This window comes from Equus caballus, unplaced genomic scaffold (genome assembly GCF_041296265.1).
Source record: "Equus caballus isolate H_3958 breed thoroughbred unplaced genomic scaffold, TB-T2T unassigned-0001487, whole genome shotgun sequence".
NCBI lineage: Eukaryota > Metazoa > Chordata > Mammalia > Perissodactyla > Equidae > Equus > Equus caballus.
The window spans coordinates 21,098-28,227 of NW_027222167.1; the positions used below are offsets into that span (position 1 = coordinate 21,098).

The 7,130-nt window shown below is 51.0% G+C and overlaps 1 long non-coding RNA gene across 1 annotated transcript; it reads right to left on the bottom strand.

Moving 5' to 3' along the window:
• Nucleotides 1-258: 258 nt before the first annotated feature.
• LOC138922585 (uncharacterized) lies at nt 259-2,816 on the bottom strand. Its single transcript, XR_011435708.1, has 2 exons — nt 1,713-2,816; nt 259-937 (listed from the first exon to the last, which is right to left on the bottom strand). It is a non-coding gene; the product is annotated as an uncharacterized lncRNA (long non-coding RNA).
• Between the last annotated feature and the right edge of the window lie 4,314 nt (nt 2,817-7,130).

The following is a 7,130-nucleotide window of genomic DNA, read 5'->3' on the forward strand; positions in this document are numbered from 1 at the left end:
CACATGCCACCACTAGAACGGCCCTCAACTAAGATAGACAACTATGTCATGGGGGGGATTTGGGGAGAAAAATCGGGGGGGGGGAAAAAACAAAAACGGAAGATTGGCAACAGTCGTTAGCTCGGGTGCCAAACTTAAGACAAAAACAATTTCCTTGACGATGTAGATCATTTCCGAGTAAGATAGAACCTGAGACGTGAGTGGCTAAATAGAAGTTTATCTACTTTGGGTTTGTGAGGATACGGAAACGAAAAGACGTTTGGGTCTATCGAGGAACACGTCTCGTGCTTTATTAAAAGCTTTGACAGGGGACGGCGGCACGGCGGCATAGTGGTTAAGCTCCTGCACTCAGCTTCGGCAGCCTGGGGTCCTCGGGTTCAGATCCCGGGCGTGGACCTCCACCGCTCCTCACACCGGGCTGTGGTGGCATCCCGTCCGCAAGATCAAGGAAGTGGGGCGCAGGTGTTACCTCGGGCCCGCTCTCCCTCAAGCAGAAAGAAGAGGAAGATTGGCAACAGGCGTCAGCTCTGTGAGGGCCGATCTTCCTCACCCAAAAACTAAAGTGAGATGAAATCAAATAAAGCGAAGGAAGAGATAAACCTATGAAATCCCATGTTTCTAAAAGTGGCCAAGTGTTTAGAAATTGGCCAAGCGACAGACTGCTCATGGGAAGGACAGTTCCTAATTGCTGACTTCTTAGTTTTCACCAAAATTAAGGTTCGTGAGGGTTAAAAATTCTACTTAACGAATGCGATGAAAGCCACTAGGCCGGCCCAGTGGCACGCTGGTTAAGTGTGCCTGTTCCACTTCGCCGGCCCGGGGTTCGCCGGTTCGGATCCCGGGGGTGGACGTGGCACCGCTGGGCGAGCCACGTGGTGGTAGGCGTCCCACATATGAAGTAGAGGAAGATGGGCACGGAGGTTAGCTCAGGGCCAGCCTTCCTCGGCAAAAAGAGGAGGATTGGCAGCAGTTAGCTCAGGGCTCATCGTCCTCAAAACAAAACAACACAAAACAAAACAAAAAGCCACTAAAAGTGAATATGGGAAACATCTTTGTGTTCAAGGAAAGTGAGATGGCTGCCTTCAGGCAAGAGGGCCTAAAAAGTAAAGATCGTTTTGTCTGTGAAAAGGTGATCACGGGGAAAAAAATCTGAGAAAAAGGTCTGTTCGTGGTCAAGTGGCCTAAAATTGGAACGAGTGGACAGATAGAAATGGCGAGCGATAGGATCTATTGGAGTCTATGAGGAAGCCATTGGGTGTCGGCCTAATTCGGCCTGACAGTGTTTTTCCAAAAGGGCCTGACGTGGCCGTCGAGCACGCATCGCATCGTAGATCTGCTTTAAACATTTCCTACGGCAAGAACCAATGCCCTTAAGGGAAAGGAGCAGCTTCCCCGTGCTCGGGCCTTTCCTTAAGGAGAGGCATCTTTCCTTAGGCTAGGAACGGATGGTTGCGCTCACCTTTGACCATCCGGCTCACCTGTGACCACCCAGGCCCAGACAACAGACCTGCCACCCAGCAGTGTCTGTCGATCGCTGTGCTGACAGAGCAGTGTCGCGACTATCGTCCAAGGGACCTTTCGATCCTATGTGAAACGTCCTCTCTGGGGGTCTAGAAGCACTCTGTACACCCCACTTCCCGGGCGCCCTTTCTTCCTTCAGGAAGAAAGGCCCCGGGCCACAGTCCTTACATCTTAGGTCAGAATAAACTCACCCCGATTTTCACGGATAGATTGGTTCCGGATTATTTCCATCGACAGAATGGAATCAAGTCAATGAGTTTCAAGATCGGAGGGAAGCTGATGCAAAATCAGAATTGGTTTTTCTCGCTCTCGAAAGGATACTTTTCTCTAACTTCTAGTCTCCTCCTGATAAAGACATTGGAAAAGGTTTCTCTTGACCTCTGAGGGAATCGACACCAAAGACAGAGATCCTCCATTTTGTCAGAATGATTTCCTAGGCCTCTAACGGAGGAGGCCTCCCTCGGACGGGAGCTCAGCTTTTGTTTTGCAACAGTTTTCCTCTCTCTGCTTGCCTTTAACATCTCCTTTCCCGTTCTTCTTATTTGGAAGGGAAATACGTGCACCGCTGGGGGGGGGAGGGGGAAGAATTTTCTAAATGACCAAAGAAGATCTACGACTGTTGTTATTTTGGTTTCACGGAGCAGTTCCACGTCCACATTTACCCCATTTTAAACACCCACACACACTCACAGCACGGCGCTGTGAGGATGTCCCGGGGAACTCGATTTGTGGAGGGAATGGCTGTGAGGTCTCTGCCCCCAACCCGCACCATTTGGGTGCTTCTGCTTGTTGATGAGGACGGGAAGCCCTGCTGAAATCCATATTCTTATCACCACACGTGAATCTGCACCCATGCTCCCCCCGTGTGTCGTCTTTGGGCTTTGCTGTGGCCCCGTGCGGAGGGAGACCCGTTTTGTCTTGTAAACTTTTCAGCGGCCAAGCGGCTCGGTCCTTTCCTCTACGACTTGTGGGCTCCGTCTGTCCGTCTGCCTTAGAAAGACCCTCTGGGCCGGAAGTGACAGGCTGCACACAATTCCTGACAGACTGCGGACAATTCCTCCGTCGTCACGGTCCTTCTCTGATGACGTGCATGGTTTCGGTTTGACAGCGACCCCCACCCCCCACCCCGCCCTGATTTTCTAAGTCCTCCCGGGACCCGGGAAGTGCTCGGGCCGCTCCGGGAATCGGGGGCCGGCAGCCCCGGCCTGCCCCGTGGCATCTCCGGGGACTTTTCCACCCTCTGTCCGCGTCAGCCAGCCGGCAGCCCCGGCCCGGCCCAGGAGTCACGTGGGGAGTCTGTCCCCTTCCTGGCAAGCCCACCCACCCCACCCCCCTCCCCGCCGATTTTCCAAGACCTCCTTCTGCGCCCAGGGTTGCCCTGTGCTGCCTGGGAGCTCCGAGGTGGACACCCTGGGGCCTCGCGTGGTGACCTCCCGGCCGCCCCAAGCGGGCCCAGAGAGAAAGAGAGAGAGAGACAGAGTCAGAGACAGAGAGACAGAGAGACAGAGACAGAGGTAGACAGAGAGAGACCTGACCCGGCGGTGGGCTCAGGCTGTGCACTCTCGCTGGCCGGTTCCCTCCCGCTGACCCCTCCGCGCCGGTTGTTGGGCGCCATCTGGCGGCCGCTTTTACAGAGTGGCCCTCCTCCGGAGCCCCGGCGACATGAGCAAGGGATGGGACTTGCAGGACGTCTGTGTGGTTTCCAGTGTGGGTCTGTGTGGAACAGAGCTGCTAAGAACATTCATGCCCCGGATTCTGTGTGAATGAACAGGAACGTGGCCGCAGCCCCCACCCCGCCCCCCGCCCCAGCCCCCGGGAGTGGCGGGAGTGGGGCCCTCCAGACCACCCTCGGGTTGGATGCCTCCCTCCCTGGAAGGACTCACGGGACTCCACAAAAGCTGACTTCCTGGAGGTCCAGCGGAGACCCCCAAGGCCCAAGGCCCCCCACCACCACCACCACAGATCACTGTGGAAGCCTTAACGACCCAAGGCTCCAGCTACATACAGACGCTCTTAGGAGGCAAGATACACCAAGGGCTTATGTAGGTTGCCACTTTCGGTGGTTGTTTCCGCGGCGTGTGAGTTTTGGAACCCGCCACGCCATTTTTCACAGAGGCCATACCGTTTCCCTTCACCACCAGTGAGGCGTGAGTGACTGACTTGGCTTCTCCGCGACCTCACTAGCAGTTTGATCCTGTTCCTGTATTTGGAAGAAGCCAGTCTCACCCATGTGTCCCCACAATGTCTCCCTCTAATTTTCTCACTTGCTTTTCCAGGGAACAGCTCACATCTTTTCATGCGCTCATTGGTCATCCATGCGTACCTCCTCCTCCCCAGGTGAAAGTGCCTGCTCTGTCTATTGGCCTTCCATTGTATTTGTATTTTTCAGTGTTGATTTCCCCCGGGTCTCCACTCCATTGTGGGGTTTTTTTTTGTTGTTGTTGTTTTTTTTTCTGCTTAAAGATTGCCACCTGAGCTAAGCCTCTGTTTCCCATCTTTGTCAGTTTCAGAGGGTAGATTTCTCAGTCTTGCTCTTTCCCAAGTTCTGCACGCCCTTGTGTGTGTGTGTGTGTTTTTTTTTTTTTTTTGCTCAAATATTGAACCTAAGCTAGCATCTGTTGCCCATCTTCGTCAGTTTGAGAGGGTAGGTTTCTCAGTGTTGCTTTTTCCCCAGGTCTCCAAGTCCCTCACTGTGTGTGTGTGTGAGTGTGTGTGTTTTCTTTGCAAGATTGGCACTTGAGCTAACGTGTGTTGCCAATCTTTGTCAGTTTCAGAGGCTAGATTTTTCAGTATCGCTCTTTCCCAAGGTCTCCACTCCCTTGCTCTTTTCTTTTCTTTTTTTTTTTTTGGCTTAAAGATTGTCACCTGAGCGAGGCTCTGTTGCCCTGCTTCCTCCGTTTCAGAGGGTACCTTTTTTCAGGGTTGCTTTTTCACCGGGTCTCCTCGCCATTGTAGTTTTGTATTTTATTTTATTTTTTTGCTTAATGATTGCCACCTGAGGTAGCCTCTGTTGCCCATTTTCGTCAGCTTCAGAGGGTGGATTTCTCAGTGTTGCTTTTTCCCCAGGTCTCCACGCCCTTGTGTTTTCCTTTTGCTTAACGATTGCCACCTGAGCTAGCCTCTGTTGCCCATCGTCGTCAGTTTCAGAGGGTACATTTCTCAGTGCTGCTTTTTCCCCAGGTCTCCACGCCCTTGTGTGTTTCTTTTGCTTAACGATTGCCACCTGAGCTAGCCTCTGTGGCCCATCTTTGTCAGTTTCAGAGGGTAGATTTCTCAGTCTTGCTCTTTCCCAAGTTCTGCACGCCCTTGTGTGTGGGTTTTTTTTTTTTTTTTTTTTTTTTGCTCAAATATTGAACCTAAGCTAGCATCTGTTGCCCTTCTTCGTCAGTTTCAGAGGGTGGATTTCTCCGTGTTGCTTTTTCCCCAGGTCTCCACGCCCTTGTGTGTTTCTTTTGCTTAACGATTGCCACCTGAGCTAGCCTCTGTGGCCCATTTTCGTCAGCTTCAGAGGGTGGATTTCTCAGTGTTGCTTTTTCCCCAGGTCTCCAAGTCCCTCAGTGTGTGTGTGTGTGAGTGTGTGTGTTTTCTTTGCAAGATTGGCACTTGAGCTAACGTGTGTTGCCAGTCTTTGTCAGTCAGAGGCTAGATTTTTCAGTATCGCTCTTTCCCAAGGTCTCCACTCCCTTGCTCTTTTCTTTCTTCCTACCTTTCTTTCTTTCTTTCTTTCTTTTTGGCTTAAATATTGTCACCTGAGCTAGGCTCTGTTGCCCTGCTTCCTCCGTTTCAGCGGGTACCTTTTTTCAGGGTTGCTTTTTCACCGGGTCTCCTCGCCATTGTAGTTTTTTTATTTTATTTTATATTTTTGCTTAATGATTGCCACCTGAGGTAGCCTCTGTGGCCCATCTTCGTCAGTTTCAGAGTGTGGATTTCTCCGTGCTGCTTTTTCCCCAGGTCTCCACGCCCTTGTGTGTTTCTTTTGCTTAACGATTGCCACCTGAGCTAGTCTCTGTTGCCCATCTTTGTCAGTTTCAGAGGGTAGATTTCTCAGTCTTGCTCTTTCCCAAGTTCTGCACGCCCTTGTGTGTGTGTGTGTGTGTGTGTTTTTTTTTCTTTTTTTTTGCTCAAATATTGAACCAAAGCTAGCATCTGTTGCCCATCTTCGGCAGTTTCAGAGGGTAGAATTCTCAGTGTTGCTTTTTCCCCAGGTCTCCACGCCCTTGTGTTTCCCTTTTGCTTAAAGATTGCCACCTGAGCTAGCCTCTGTTGCCCATCGTCGTCAGTTTCAGAGGGTACATTTCTCAGTGCTGCTTTTTCCCCAGGTCTCCACGCCCTTGTGTGTTTCTTTTGCTTAACGATTGCCACCTGAGCTAGCCTTTGTTGCGCTTCTTTCTCAGTTTCTGAGGGTGGATTTCTCCGTGTTGCTTTTTCCCCAGGTCTCCACGCACTTCCTTTTATTTTTCCTTAAAAATTGCCACCTGAGCTAGCCCGTGTTGCCCATGTTCGTCAGTTTGAGAGGGTGGATTTCTCAGTGTTGCTTTTTCCCCAGGTCTCCACGCCCTTGTGTGTTTCTTTTGCTTAACGATTGCCACCTGAGCTAGCCTCTGTGGCCCATCTTCGTCAGTTTCAGAGGGTAGATTTCTCAGTGCTGCTTTTTGCCCAGGTCTCCACGCCCCTGTGTGTTTCTTTTGCTTAACGATTGCCACCTGAGCTAGCCTCTGTTGCCCATGTTCGTCAGTTTCAGAGGGTGGATTTCTCCGTGCTGCTTTTTACCCGGGTCTCCACGCCCTTGTGTCTTTCTTTTCTGCTTAAAGGTTGCAACCTGAGCTAGGGTCTGTTGCCCATGTTCCTCAGTTTCAGAGGGTGGATTTCTCCGTGCTGCTTTTTACCCGGGTCTCCACGCCCTTGTGTGTTTCTTTTGCTTAACGATTGCCACCTGAGCTAGCCTCTGTGGCCCATTTTCGTCAGCTTCAGAGGGTGGATTTCTCAGTGTTGCTTTTTCCCCAGATCTCCACGTCCCTCAGTGTGTGTGTGTGTGAGTGTGTGTGTTTTCTTTGCAAGATTGGCACTTGAGCTAACGTGTGTTGCCAGTCTTTGTCAGTCAGAGGCTAGATTTTTCAGTATTGCTCTTTCCCAAGGTCTCCACTCCCTTGCTCTTTTCTTTCTTTCTTTCTTTCTTTCTTTCTTTCTTTCTTTCTTTCTTTCTTTCTCTGGCTTAAATATTGTCACCTGAGCGAGGCTCTGTTGCCCTGCTTCCTCCGTTTCAGAGGGTACCTTTTTTCAGGGTTGCTTTTTCACCGGGTCTCCTCGCCATTGTAGTTTTGTATTTTATTTTATTTTTTTGCTTAATGATTGCCACCTGAGGTAGCCTCTGTTGCCCATTTTCGTCAGCTTCAGAGGGTGGATTTCTCAGTGTTGCTTTTTCCCCAGGTCTCCACGCCCTTGTGTTTTCCTTTTGCTTAACGATTGCCACCTGAGCTAGCCTCTGTTGCCCATCGTCGTCAGTTTCAGAGGGTACATTTCTCAGTGCTGCTTTTTCCCCAGGTCTCCACGCCCTTGTGTGTTTCTTTTGCTTAACGATTGCCACCTGAGCTAGCCTCTGTGGCCCATCT